This window comes from Macaca fascicularis, chromosome 13, assembly GCF_037993035.2.
Source record: "Macaca fascicularis isolate 582-1 chromosome 13, T2T-MFA8v1.1".
In the NCBI taxonomy this organism is placed as follows: Eukaryota; Metazoa; Chordata; class Mammalia; order Primates; family Cercopithecidae; genus Macaca; species Macaca fascicularis.
The window spans coordinates 4,437,666-4,453,302 of NC_088387.1; the positions used below are offsets into that span (position 1 = coordinate 4,437,666).

At 43.3% G+C, this 15,637-nt stretch overlaps 1 protein-coding gene and 1 long non-coding RNA gene across 13 annotated transcripts in view; both read right to left on the bottom strand.

Annotated features, from left to right (window-relative positions):
* AFF3 (ALF transcription elongation factor 3) overlaps window positions 1-15,637 on the bottom strand; it is a 617,822-nt gene that overhangs the window by 402,252 nt on the left and 199,933 nt on the right. The gene's annotated exons all lie outside the window — the stretch shown is intronic.
* Window positions 6,547-11,423, bottom strand: LOC135966893 (uncharacterized). The gene is made up of 2 exons (XR_010580618.2): window positions 7,998-11,423; window positions 6,547-7,951 (listed from the first exon to the last, which is right to left on the bottom strand). It is a non-coding gene; the product is annotated as an uncharacterized lncRNA (long non-coding RNA).

Below are 15,637 nucleotides of genomic sequence, written 5' to 3' on the forward strand. Positions count from 1 at the left end.
GAGTATGAGTCTAATGGTTCTGTGGAACATGCAAAGTGCTTCAGAAGCACAGGACCTGGTAGAAGGGGAAAGCCTGCCCTGCCTGGGGGATTGCAGAGGATTAAGGATGGTCTGTACTGTCATGATTCAACAACCTCTTTAAAAATACCATATATGCTTAGCAATGCTTCTGTTGACCTCTGTCTGGAAGCCTGATTTCTTTCCTCTGCTTATGTTAACAGATTAAACAATTTTTTTTAAAAAAACATAATTTTTTAAGTAAACACAATCAAGATTTTGCCCCCAAATGTAAATCTCCAAAAAATCTGAACAGCAGCATCAGAGCCAGGTGATGCCAATCCTGGTCTGCTTCTACTGTGCCTCCAACTGAGTCCTGCAATCTCACACAGGCCCAGGGCATAAGCTAATGTATAGGGTGGTCCTAGAATTGTTGAGAGCTTGGACTCCTGCCTCCTTGAAGGAAAGGATGTGAAAACTGTACTTCGGATATCCCTGCTTCTCATCATGCCCCTACTTGCACAAGCCAAAGCTTGCTTCAAGTCAAAAACTTAGGATATGAGCAATTAAAGAATTTTCCAAAGGCTTCTAAGTGAGTCAGAAACAATCCAGCCACAGGGCCCCTCCAGGGTACTCTTAAAAGTACTAAGTGTCATGTACACATATGTGCATTGCAGCACTATTCACAGTAGCAAAGACATGGAATCAACCCGAATGCCCATCAATGATAGACTGGGTAAAGAAAATGTGGCACATATACACCATCGGACACTATGCAGCCACAGAAAAGAATGAGATCACGCCCTGTGCAGGAACATGAATGGAGCTGGAGGCCATTATCCTTAGCAAATGAACTCAGGAACAGAAGACCAACTACCACATGTTCTAACTTACAAGTGGGAGATAAATGATGAGAACACATGGACACGGAGAAGGAAACAACACACACTGGGACCTTTCAGAGGGTAGAGGCAGAAGGAGGGAGGGGATCAGAAAAAATAACTAATGATTACTAGGCTTAATACCTAGGTGATGAAATACTCTGTACAACAGACCCTTAAGATGCAATTTTACCTGTGTAACAAACTTGCCAATGTACCCGAACTTAAAATAAAAGTTAAAAAAAAAATTTTAATACTAAATGTCCTAATCAGAGAACCATGAATGTATATACTGAGAGGCCACAGAGCACATGGGAGACTGATATGGTTTGGTGGTTCTGTGTCCCCACCCAAATCTCATCTTGTAGCTCCCATAATTCCCACATTAGCTCCCATAATTCCCACAGGGAGGGCCCTGGTGGGAGATGACTGAGTCACAGGGACAAGTCTTTCCCGTGCTGTTCTCATGACAGTGAATGGGTCTCAAGAGATCCGATGGTTTTAAAAACGGGAGTTCCCGTGCACAAGCTCTCTCTTTGCCTCTCTCCACGTAAGATGTGACTTGCTCCTCCGTGCCTTCTGCCATGATCGTGAGGTCTCCCTAGCCACGTGGAACTGTAAGTCCAATTAAACCTCTTTCTTTTGTAAACTGCCCAGTCTCGGGTATGTCTTTATCAGCAGCATGAAAACAGACTAATACAGAGGCTGTTTCATGCTTTCTACATCGCTATTGTGGGGTAGATGTGCTAATATGGGAAGGGAAATTAAAGTTTAAGACTAAATAACTTCATGAAAACCTCAACACAGCACGTAAACGATATTATGTAAGTTTTTAAAATATATAAAACATTAAGCCAGGGGTTCTTCCTTGAATACAAGTTCAGGGAAGCTTGAACTTCCTCTTTGAATACAAGCTCTTTGTCCTCACAGACAACTACAAGGGAAAGCTGTTATTTCCAGGTCATCTTCACAGCACATACTCACCTAATTACATTTCTATAACTAGAACGAGTTGTTGTTCTAGTAAACGCTGTTTTCCAGTGTCAGGTGCAGCTTGAAAGCTGCTATGGATGAAAAACTCCTCCTTCAAAAGCTCAGTAACTGTCTCTGTGTAAATTAAGTCAGGTTCCTCTTTTTATCATATCATTTCAGTAAATAAGGCCAGTTGTGCTCATTCGTCAACAGGAAACATAGAAAGGAACCAGAAAACAAGATGCAGCTCCCCAGGCCGGTCTTGGCCACGTGCTGGGTAAGGTAATACCATGGCTGTGGTTTGAGACCACCCCAACTTCAGTTCACTTGAATGGAGAATTTTATCATCTCAACTCGAAGGGACCTGTCAAATTAGTCCAGGGTGAGCTCAGACCCACTCTCTTGGAGTGGCAGCAGCCTTTGATGATAACAACACTGACCGCACAAACACTACACAGCAGTGTGCGACTCACACATCACAGAAACACTGCGGGAGCCACACTTTCAGGTCTAGAAGGAAATACTGTAGATTAAAGTCACCTTTTAAAGAAGTAAAAAATGAATAATTGAGATCATTTTAATACATTTTGGACTATGATTTAAGAAACGGCATGGGTAAATGAGAGTAAAAGCTCAGCAAGGTGAGGCTGGGAGTTCGAGACCAGCCTGACCAACATGGAGAAACCCCATCTCTACTAAAAAGACAAAATTAGCCAAGCGTGGTGGTGGGCACCTGTAATCCCAGCTACTCGGGAGGCCGAGGCAGGAGAATCGCTTGAACCCAGGAGGCAGAGGTTGTGGTGAGCCAAGATTGCACCATTGCACTCCAGCCTGGGCAACAAGAGCGAAACTCCATCTCAAAAAAAATAAAAATAAAAAATAAAAAAAAGCTCAGCAAGGGAGAGAAAACTCAGACTCATTACATTACTTAATCAAAATTAATAAAACCTGTGGAGCAACTTAGCTCCAGCAACAGAAAGAACCGAATCATCCCTTTCATCAGTAACTGCTTATCTTCTTCATTTTAATTTTATGTTGATGTGCTTATTTATTTTTATTTATTAACGAATCTAGTTTCTTGTTACCCTGGACTTCCCATATTAACAATCTGAATAAACAACCTTATTCAACACGTATCTTTTTACCAAAAAGTGTCCTCTTAGACAAAGCAGACTCTGACACCACATTGCCTTGCCTTCACTTGATTTAGACTCCAAGTTCACAGTGCAATAAAGTACGAGGCAATTGAGAAATTTTAAAGCAAATGTGTTTTGGGTACAGCATTTTACAACCAAAATAGCTTTAAAATGGCATTTGTGAACAACTGAAGAGGCTAGAATGCCAACAAATATCTGAAAATGAGCATGACATTAAAATACAGTTTGACATGTTCAGTGAAAGAGAACCGGGGGTAAACGCACCATCATACATTTTGAATTTTTAGCTTTTTCTTTAAAAAAATGAGTATCTGACTTCTTCATGTGTTACAAACTCAGGAAAGCAGACAGTCTTGGGATATTAAAATAGATAAAGTGTTTTCAGGATGAGATGGAGACTGCCACAGAACTGTACACAAGCATCTCTCTAAACTTAAAGAAAACACTGATTCCGGGCTAAGACAGTGTTTACTGTGTAGATAAAGTCTACAGGATAAACTCGATTTATCCAAATCCTGTGCCTTCCAGCCAAGAAATTATAAAAGAAGACTTTGTAGAATGAAGCAAAAAGTCATACTTCCTTTCCTAAGGATTGCAACCTGTTCACAAGACAGGCAGAGCTGAACAGCTGGTCTCCTTCCAGGGCTCCAAGAAATGTGAATTCCAAGGACAAGGTAGCCCTGAAATGCCTCCCCATGGGAGCCTGCACTGTCAGTAGTAAGCATCTTCAAAGTGACTCTGGCAGGTTGGTCTCCTCAATCACAAGAGTTCAGACAGAACCCTGACACCAGCCACGTGTACCATGCGGTCATTCGAATGCGTAAGGAACTTGTTTTGAGAGGAGAGAAGAAAATTCTGTAGTAGGTGAGACCAGCCTCTCTCTCCTGCTCCTTCTCCCTTTCTTTTTCTCTCTCTCCTCCTTCTTCTCTCCCTCTCCCCCTCTTTCTCTCTCACACAGTTCCTACATTTCCGCACTGTGGGATAAACCAGGCTTCTGATCAAAGGCAATCTGAGACTTGGGTTCAAAAGCTTTGAGGAAGATTGGTACCTGCTACGCAGATGGGGAGAGGGAAGAAGAGACTAGCCTAGGGGCTTTTATATTTCTTTAACGCATCAGCCATTAATGGGCTAAGTTTACCACTGGGACCCAGAGAGCTAGTCCCCAAACACGAGCTCAAAATGTATGTATTTTCCAACCCATGGTTTTCAAGGACATGTTCCATTTCTATGAGGTTCTAATGAGATCTGAGAGATGTACATATTTTTTAAAGTCACATTTAAAATGGCTCTCACAGCACATCTGGGAGCAACTTAGTAACTTGTCTAAGCGCTTACATACTGAAGTTCCGACAACCGCCAGCTTCAGCCTTAGAATTGAAATCCACAGATCCAGTCTGCTTTTTTCAACTCTAATCTTGTAGACGGTTCATAGGTTTAAGACATTAAATAACCATGGATTATCATGACTCCAGAATCAGTTGGATTTGTGACAAAAATCAGCAAAATGATGAAATAAATGTAAGGACCTTCTTCCCATCTCATTACGTTGGTTAGTTTTTGCCCCACATGGGATGGGTCAGGACTTAAGAGTCATCCGTTCAAGGAATAGTTATTGAACTCACACCACTCCCTGGACAATGTCAAGAGAAGTGAGTGGTTCTCTCTGCAGGAAAGCCAAAGTATTAGGTTGGTGCAAAAGTAACTGCAGCATTGCCATTAAAAGCAATAACAAAAACAGCAATTTCTTTTGCACAACATATGGATCTTTTATTTAGGGAGAAAAAAGGTATTATTGATCGATATGGCTAGAAACAGACTGGACCTTTGTGGGTGTAAACCCAGAAGGGCCCTGGTGTTGAGGTGTTGGAAGAACACTGATGGATTCTTTATTTTTTTTTTAACTACTTAAAACAACAGTTATTGATAGGGTACTGTTTAGAGATCACTACGATTCCTTTGCAGTTATTTGATATATAAACCTACTATAGGCTGGGTGCAGTGGCTCACGCCTGTAATCCCAGCACTTTGGGAGGCTGAGGCGGGTGGATCACCTGAGGTTGAGAGTCTGAGACCAGCCTGGCCAACACGATAGAACCCAGTCTCTACTAAAAATACAAAAATTAGCCAGGCGTGGTGGCGGGTTCCTGTAATCCCAGCTACTCAAGAGGCTGAGGCACAAGAATCACATGAATTCGGGAGGGAGAGGTTGTAGTGAGCTGAAATGGCGCCACTGCGCTCCAGCCTAGAGTAAGACTCTGCCTCAAAAACCAAATCCCCCAAACCCAACATACTACAAGTGAAAGGAATCTGCATTGTAAGGTTTGCTATGTGCCCCGGTCTGCCCACAGGAACCCTGAAAAACAAAATGTTAAATGGCACAGCCTTTGTAACTGCAAATGCTAGGTGCACTGACCTTCCTTAATACAACACGGTGATCACATGTATCATGGTATAGATCAAGCTTGTCCAACCCACAGCCCATGGACGCAAGCAGCCCAGGATGGCTCTGAATATGGCCCAATATAAATTCATAAACTTTCTTAAAACATTATGAGATTTTTTATGCGATTTTTTTTTTTTTTAGCTCATCAGCTATTGTTACTGTTAGTTTATTTTGTGTGTGGCCCAAGACAATTCTTCTTCCAATGTGACCCAGGGAAGCCAAAAAACTGGACACTCCCGGTGTAGATGGTATGGCTCATTCTGCTCATCCTTCTCCGAGAAAGGGCATTTCAGAAGCTATTTCTCCTCATTCCAGATTTTATGCTGATTAAAGAAAACAAGATTTGCACACAGAGCATCCTCTAGTTATCTGGGTAACAGACAAAGCCATGAGAATGTTCCGCTCCATAGGGACCATCAGTGCCAATGGCCTTCTCCACAGTGCATCGACCCCTTCCCCACAGCAAGCTTGGCCAGGGTCCAGCCAACCAGTGCTGACCTCCTTTGCTCGGGGAGGGCGCTGGGCCTTGCATACTATGGCACCTGACACGCTCCACTGCAGTTTTGTTCATCTCTCTCTGTCCAGTTAAACTGTAGAAATCCGGAGTGTAGAGACGGTGTCTCGAATTCATCTGTGTCTGGCACATGCAAAATACTCCTCAACGTCAGTTCCACACTCTTAGGATAAGAACATGCATTTTCAAGAGTTTTAATAACTACAGAGAGGTGGCAAGGTAAACAGTTTCCACGTGACCCCGTAGACTTCTCCATTAATCATAGTTTCCAATTCACTTTTTCGTTGTGCTACATAGATCTTCTTGTTCTATTCCTGATCATAATGTACAGTTTCAATAATGTGGTTTTTTTTATTGATGTTAACTATGCTCCTAGAAGCTGCATTGCAACAAAGTAATTTCAGAGAAAGGCAAACTGGATTCAGTTTTCAGATAATAAATATATATGTGCATAATTAAAACAGATTGATGTTTCCAGAAAGGAGCATAATGGAAGAAGGTGGTGCAGAAAGGCTGAGCCCTGTGCTATTAGTGATGAGTTTCACCTGAGATCTTTTTTAAAAAATAAAAATTTAATTTCTCTTTCTTCGAATTCTATGAGATCCCTTTCAGACAAATGCAACATTGGACTCGGGGATTACTTGGGAAAAGTTCCTTTAAGAACTCATCAAGAAAGCAAGGAGCTTAAACTTGAAGCATAGTATTTAGCTTAAGAATTGGAAAGACTCTTTGTTGTTGTTGTTGTTGTTGTTTTAAGTTCCAGGATACATGTGCAGAACACGCAGGTTTGTTCCACAGGTATACGTGTGCCATGGTGGTTTGCTGCACCCACCAACCCATCTTCCAGGTTTTAAGCCCCGCATGCATTAGGTATTTCTCCTGATGCTATCCCTCCCCTTGTCCCCCACCCCTGACAGGCCCTGATAGATGGGGTGTGATGTTCCCCTCCCTGTGTCCATGTGTTCTCATTGTTCAACTCCCACTTATGCGTGAGAACATGTGGTGTGTGGTCTTCTGTTTTTGTGATAAGTTTGCTGAGAATGATGGTTTCCAGCTACATCCATGTCCCTGCAAAGGACATGATCTCATCCTTTTATACGGCTGCATAGTATTCCACTGTGTATATGTGCCACACTTTCTTTATCCAGTCTATCACTGATGGGTTTTTGGGTTGGTTCCAGGTCTTTGCTATTGTGAATAGTGCTGCAATAAACATATGTGTGCCCGTGTGAAAGGCTCTTTCAAACACGAGACTTGACATCTGGTAGAATGAATAATTAATTGTGTCCGGAGGTAGTTAAAAAGGGAGGGATGGAAGATAAGCTTCAACTCCAGTGCCAACCCCAACCGAGCACCATGACCGTCCCTGGGTCCCGGTGGCTGTCGCTGCATAATGTCCACCATGAGTTACAGGCTTTGGAGGTAGCACCAGCATCTCTAGGGCAGCCAGTTATTTCTCTAGAATGGTGGAGAACAATAGCACCAGGAACTGAAAGGAACCTGCAGGACAACACAGCAGGTGAACAGAAAGCCTTGCCCGAATCTCCCCACCAGAGGTGGGCTCGGACTGGGTCTCGGACTCGGGACGCTTCTTTCTGCCATGCGCCTGGTGGCAGTAGGATCTAGACAGGGGTATCCAAATGAAGTGTCAGGTCTCCTTTAGTCCTGTGGTTTGACATGTTTAGTTCAATGGTTTCACACTGAACACTGACCAAATGGGTATTTTCATGTTTAGAAGGCGAATGAACATGTTCTGTGAGTTTTCATAAAGTTCTGCTTAAAACGTTTCCCAGGAGAAGGCCCCTCTGGGACCCCGCATGTACAGAGCTACAAAGGGAATTCCCTAAAACAACAGACAAACCTCCAGGGCCTCCACGGTGCTGCACACATGTTCTTAAGTGTCTCTGAAGCAGCCAATGACAAGTAAAGCAAATCACAGTAAGGGAACCACAGAAGCAAGGTAAGGAAAGGGAACATCCCACAAAACCTCTAACTACAGGAGCAGGGTAAGGAAAGGGAATATCCCACAAAACCTCTAACTACAATGAGAAAATCACCCAGAGGGAAGAACCCCGCCCCCTCAGAAGCCACTGGGAAGGGGTACTTCCACCCTCGCTCAGCCCCTCATTCACAACCCCCTGAGCAGGAGGGCCGTCTTCCATTAGTGCCTCTGTCGGGGAGAAGAATGGGTGCACACAGCTCAGCTAAGTCCTTCTGGATCTTCCCAAGGAGACAGTGAATCTATGCTGCTCTCCTGCCACGCAGGCTACTCTCCTGCCATGCAGAAAACGCAGCTAGCAGGGCCTGCCCTCAGGAGAAGCTGTGGCTGCAGAGCATCACCTGAGACCAGTGGGACTGCGATGTTTAATTCCAGGGAGAAGAAACACAGTCTGAAGGCCACCTTCTCTGGTCTGCTTTGTCAGCTGGGACATTGACCTACATTTGACTGTCATTTATGCCTTATTTCTCAACTAGTTTTGAATTCAGGGGGGAAAGAAAAGATGTGTGTTTATAAGCCTCCTAAAATCCCGGCACATTCATGTCTGAACATGGGAGGTCATCTAATGTTTAGCATTAGCACAGTGATGGCAAATGTCTACTGCCTTCTCTTGCACATGTGGCATTCTCCAGAACCATGAAGACCCATCGGAATCCCTGTCAACATGGTATTCACGGCAGGGCAGTTGCCTGGTGGCCACCACTGCAACATGAAATATCACCTATGTGTTATGGCCGAGCTCTTCCTATGGGACAATGGACATGTTACTTTCAGAAGAACCCCTTCTTACTGCACTTAGCCAAACAATTTACCTATAGAAATTATTCTCATTCAGCCATTCTACAAATATTTCATGAGCACTTTATAACTCCTGGAGCTGGCATTTTCTTTCAGGATCTTCTCTGAAATAACAAAGTACTAAGAACAAAGCACCATGAACCTTACTGAGAAGACATGTTCTCACTACAGCAGCATGTACAATCTAGGAAGAAGGGGACTGAAACATTCCAAAGTGTGCAGAGATGGTGGGCCACCCCCTGATGATGGACTGTGACAATCTTACATTCCACAGGATGGCTGACAACTTCCTGAGACCTTAGCTCCACCATCAGTGTTTCTAGGACCCTATAAATAGACCGTATCAAAGGGCTATTATCTACCTGAATACTCCAGGGCCACTTTTCTATTTTGGCAGGGTCTGCCCTCAGGAGAAGCTGAGCATCCCCTCACAATCTGAACACACTTCCATTTTTTCCATTCCACTGAAAGGAGCTAGGACAGTAAGACATCAGAGTCCTTAGTGACATGGAGGAAGGAACTGAGACCATCTATGTGAAACAATACGCCTTTAAATAAAAGGTCTTCCCAGTAAGTAACCCAGTTACTCATCCTCAGCTCAGGGAGTTGCATGATGAATCACTGAATAAAGGCAGGAGGAGGCAGGAAGTAAGAACACAAATTCAAACAGAAATCTTAAAAAAAATCTCCATTATTTGTATTCTAAAATCAGAAGAGGAAAATCACCCATACTAACTGGCTAATCTAACCCTCAGGAACTACACCCTCTGGGGAAACAGATTTGGGTATTTACGAGCTGGGTATTAATTAGAGGATCTCGGCTGGCTGGTACGGAAAGATTAGCAATCACTAGCCATGCGGTCTCGGCTAATCCCCCACCTGAGGCACAGGAGCTGTTACAGCCTGGCGGGGCTATGTGGGCAGGAATCCCCAGGAAATCTGAAGGATCACTTCCTGACAGCTTCGTGTGCTGAGTATCAGCACCTGGCCTGCTTTGATGATGGGTTTTACCCTAATCAGACCACCCAGAAATGAAAGGGATGAGGGAGCCAGCTGAGTTTCAGGGAGATGTCCGAGAAGCAGCCAGGAGGATTAGAGAGGAAAGATGTTCTTGTTACCTGTCAAATCCCCATACGCGCTGACACGGATGGGAGGAAATGCCATCTGAGGCTGTGTACTTACACAGTTTACAGGCTGTAACTTCATCTTCTAACTTGCAGGAGGAATTACCCAAAACTAAAGGGGCAAAATCCAACTTCAAACTCAGAAGACCCCAGGAAGAAAAAGGCAGGAGGGTGCATTCATTTTGTCTGCAGACTCGGGCTCATGGAGAGAAATGACTGGACTTCCCAAGTGTAAACACACTTGCTAAAAAGGCAAACACACTTGAGAGTTCTAACGACCTTCATCAGGAAGGGTTTCTTCCTTCAGTAACTATTGTCATGCATTTTTTTTTTTTCCCTCTTAGCTCAGACACCAGCCCAAGGTGGATTTAACTGTGGCACTTTTCATGAGCAGTGTCAACTCAGGACACCTCAGTAAGCACAGCTCTCAGCCTCTCAGGTCTAATCCCAGGACAGCTATGGTTTTTTCATGGGTCCAAAAGCCCAGAAAATAACACTCTGAGATGACGATTTATGTTCAGGAAAAGAGAAGCAAGGTAGGACCTATTTCTTGATGGAGAGGAACAGGTCCATCTGAAAATGCTGGGGCTGGAAGCATTTTGGATTTTGGATTTTTTTTTTTAATATTTACATTACAGAATACCGGTTGAGCATCCCAAATCCATAAATCTGAAATCCAAAATGTTCCAATGAGCATTTCCTTTGAGTACCACGTCAGTGCTCAGAAAGTTGAATTTTGGAGCATTCTGGATTTTGGATTTTCAGATTTGGGATGCTGAACCTGTATAAGAGCCAGTGATGTCCTGGTCTGAAAGGCTGAGAGAGAAGGGAAAAGGTCATTCACAAAGACCTTTAGGAGGATATGGAGGAGCTACATATATAAAAGCCATAGAATTTAAATGAATTGAAGGATTTTTAACAGAGAAGATGTGAAAACAGTAATAGAATAACACATTTTGTTTAAGGATGGTATGTCTTGTGGCAATTGGTCTAACATGAGAGTGTTAAGGGGAGGGTGGTTATAATTGGGAAGAATGTCCTGGAACATTCAGAATGCGCAATCCCTGGATTTAAGGAAAAGGTTACAAAAATCAAGTAACCAGTCGTTCATGTATTTCCAGAGTCATCTATTCTTTCATGTAGGCTTGATTCTTTTAATACTGGTAAATTTTCATAGGCATCTCACAATCACAAAGAGATGAATGTGGATCCTGGCTCCATCATTCAGAGTTCTATGACCTTGCTCGGGTTAGTGGCTTCTCAGAGCCTCAGCTTTCCATCAGTTAAAATCTCTACTCTTTAGATACTTTTCAAGATTAGGGTGCTTAACCCAGTCCTAACACACAGTAACTGCTCAAAAAACAGTAACTACCATTCACTCAGTGAACAATTACTGAGCACACATCAATGAAGAAGAACACCAGCCATGTCTTCCAGGAGAATTTATAGGCAAGACGGACATGCGCACAACCAAATTAGACTAGCTATGGAAACTGTGGGCATGTTATTTGACCCCTCTGACTGCAAACCTATCATCCACAGAATGCATATAGTAAGAGTGTGTGTGCCTGACATGGTTGTGGTAAGGAGCCAACGAGTTAATACGCATCAGGTGCTCAAAATAGGACATGGTGCACAGTCAATGACGACGATGATGATGATGATGATGATGATGACATAATGGTTAGCTTTATATGTCAACCTAGCTAGGTCACGGTACCCAGACATTTGGTCAAATACCAGTCTAGTCATTTCTTTGAAGGCATTTTTTAGATGAGATTGACATCAAAATCAGTAGGCTCTGAGTAAAGCAGATTACTCTGCATAATGTGGGTGGGCCTCACCCAGTTAGTTGGAGGCTTTAAGAGAAAAAGACTGAGGTCCTCAGGGAAGAGGGAATTCTGCCGATCAGACAGCCTTTGGACAAGACTGCAACATCAACTCTTCCCTGGGTGTCCAGCCTGCTGGCCATCCCTGCAGATATGTGACTTGCTAGTCCCCACAATTATGTGAACCAATTCCTTAATATGAGTCTTAGTGTCTTTCTCTCGCTCTCCATATATATAATATACACTTGTTAGAGACAGAGATTCCATAGCCTTTATACATGCAGCTCTTCTGTATACACCTATAGAATTACCTTTTCCCTGTCTCTCTCAGCCTTTCAAACCAGGTCATCACTCGCTCTTACGTGGCTTGAGCATTCCGAATCCGAAAATCTGAAATGCTCCAAAATGTGACAGTTTTTGAGTGCCAACATGACACTCCAAGGAAGCACTGCTGCTCGCTCTCTCTCCTTCGGTCTGACATACCCTATTCATCTAATACAAATGTTATTTTATTATTTTATGACAAAGAAAGGAAGTGTGAGAAATCAATATCACAAACAAGATTTCTGCTTGATTGACTTTTTCTGCGTGGCCCTGGAAGGACAATTCTGTTTCATCTTGGTTCCATAACTACGCTGGTAGAATGCCAAGAGAAGTTGCTTAATGCATACCTGGTCATTTGTTTTTTATTAGAAAATAAATACAAATGTTTAATTAAGATAAACTTGAGTAACATCCAACCTTCCTGATGACACCATGGGGCAAAGGTCTTTCCACTTAACTCCGTTAATCACATAAACATAACGAAGTTGTTTCATCCAGGAGAGAAAAGGGCTCCGGTGAATCTCCGTCTTTACTCTGTTAAAGAATACCTAAGCTCCTCTCCTAGAGAACAGCTCATTTCAGTTTAGATTGACACTGTATTTAAGGAACACTTAAATATTTGCAACAAATTGAAATGAATCACCCCAGATGAAAAATCCAACTTCCATACTGCAGCTTTAGAAAAGCTATGATATACTGAAATAGAAACCACCAGTTGTCTTACTCTGAACTCCGCACGGGAATGTACACGGCGATTTGTTAAAACTAAGCTTCCTGAAGCATCTGATATTCTTTTTCTGCTGGATTAGTGAAACACTTTAAATGTAAAAAATGCAATCTGTATTTCTCTCATTATCTGTTTATAGCACTAATAAGAACCACTCTGCTCTACTGTCAGTTTTCTGCTGGTATAATTCTAAAGTTTTAAGAGTGCGCAAAAGCTTTATATTTAAGTCTTGCTCTCAATGATGGGTGTATAGTTCTGGGGGGGGGGGGCTATATAGCTTTAGGTGATAGTTAGATGTGTTATGCCATATTGATTTAAAAGCTAATTTTGGGGAAACAAAATTCCTCGATAAATACTAAGATCTTAGATTTTTCAGTAACTTCCACTCCCGAATGCATATGTCTAATGTGGCAAATGCCTCATTCTATAATCTGATGTCAGGACACCCGATGCTCCAGGGTTTCTAGACACGTCTGTGTGTGAGTGTGCACAGGGTCTATGTATGCTGGTACACTTAATCTGCTAGACGGGCTTTCTTCTGGGATTATAAAGTATTTTACACGAATTAAGCCATGAGAATAAAACTTCTGTGAAATGGAGAGAATATTCCAGTTCTCCATATTATCCTCACCGTGTCAGAGGCGTGTGAACCAGAGCAACTCCCTCTTGCATAGGAGCTGGGTAAAATGAGACTGAAATCTACTGGACTGCATTCCCAGATCGTTAGGCATTCTAAGTCACAGGATGAGACAGGAGGTCCCACAAGATACAGGTCACAAAGACCTTGCTGATAAAACAGGCCGCAGTAAAGAAGTCGGCCAAATCCCACCAAAATCAAGATGGTGACGAGAGTGACCTCTGGTCGTCCTCACTGCTACACTCCCATCATCGCCATCACAGTTTACAAAGGCCATGGCGACGTCAGGAAGTTACCCTATATGGTCTAAAAAGGGGAGGCATGAATAATCGACCCCTTGTTTAGCATATCATCAAGAAATAACCATAAAAATGGGCAACCAGCAGTCCTTGGGGCTGCTCTGTTGATGGAGCAGCCATTCTTTTATCCCTTTACTTTCTTAATAAACTTGCCTTAGCCTTGCACTTGCGGACTCACCCTAAATTCTTTCTTGCATGAGCTCCAAGAACCCTCCCTTGAGGTCTGATCAGGACCCCTTTCCTGTAACAACAGTGTCATAAACCAAAACCAGAACTAGAACCGGGAGGCGATTCCAGCTTGTGATTCTTTCTGTGTGTCACACCCCCACCTGTCTTTGTTTCGTGGCCACCCGCTCCCGGCTCCCATCTTTCTGGTGCAGCACTCTGGGACCACTGGAGAGGAAATCCGAAAAGGCTGGGAGAGGCTAAAGACGCTGCAGTAGAGCAGCACTCCCAGGCAGCAGAGGCTGCGCTTCCGAAGCCCTGAGCAGGGAACGTGAGCGCTTGCTGAGGGCACACCAGGAACAACTAAGCCCTGCCAAGAAGGAAGTTCTGTCTCCAGGCCACAGACGGTGACCACAGGGGAGTTTCTCTGGCAAACAGTCAGAGAAAAAAGAAAACAACGATCTCAGCACCACTCTGAACTCAAAGGACAGCGAGGATTCTTCAGAAGATTGGGCAGCTCTCTCTGCTACGAGAGGTTTCACCTGAAAGAAAAACTGAAGTCTCATGGGCAGTTTAATGATGTACCGTGCTACTGTTATTTACTGCACTTATTAGAGCAGCCTAGCACACCATGTGAAGTAAACCTACTAGAGTTTTACATGACCCTAAGTATATATGGTGGCAGAGTCCACCAACTGCATAGCACGATGATCCATTCTTCATGACTAACAACCCCTGAATTTTGTTGGATGAGGCAATGTACCCAGCTTAAAAACTACATTTTGTAACTTCCACTGTGACTACACATGTCACTGAATTCTGTTCAATGAGATCAAAGAAGCTCTATCTGGGGGCTTCTGATAAAGCTTCGTAAGTGGGAACTTAGTTAAACTTCTCTTCTGTCCTCCTTCTTCTTCCTCCTTCCTATCAGGAGTAGAGACATGATGGCGGGAGCCACAGTATCTTGTGACAGTGACGCAATTTTGAGAATAGAAGTCGCACACTAAGGATGACATGACAACGAACAAGAATGAATCTGGGGTGCTGATGACATTACGGAGCCTCTGCTCCACCCCTGCAGCGCCTACCTCTGTACTTTATGGTATATGAAAGAAAACACAAATACCATGTTGTTAAAACCACTGACTTTCAGGTCATTCACAGACAACTGCAAATCCTAACTGAACGAATGTACACTGAACACACAGATACAACATATATATAAGGGTAAGCAGCCTGTTGAGATCCACCAATCCATCATTGAAAGATTATCTTCCAGGCAGCTGCAGTCATCCCTTTCTCGAGTGAATCATTCTGCACTTACTGAGTGCCTACTTATGAGCAAGTGTTGAAGATAAGAAGATGGATGAGACACAGCTCACGCCCTCAAGCAAATGACGATCTGTGGGAGGACACAGTAAGATACATGCATTGCATCCATTTAACAGATGTCTGCTGCACACCTACTAAGTTCTAGGCACTCTCCAAGGGTTATGATCACAAGTCTATACACTAGATGGCATGGGGCGAGCAAGTTGGAGGGTAGAAAAGAAAAATAATAAAGAAGAAAATGAAGGAACAAGACAACTTCAGAAAATAAGGATGATGTGCTAGTGAGTGACTGCTGGGAGCTATTTTAGACACGGTGACCAGAAAAAGCCTCTCCTTAAAAGTAATATTTAAGCTAAGATTATGAATTAAGTTGGGGGGCTGGGGCAGGAGGTCACGGCACAGGGAATGGCCTGTGAAGGGCTTGGGGAAGATTTTTGGC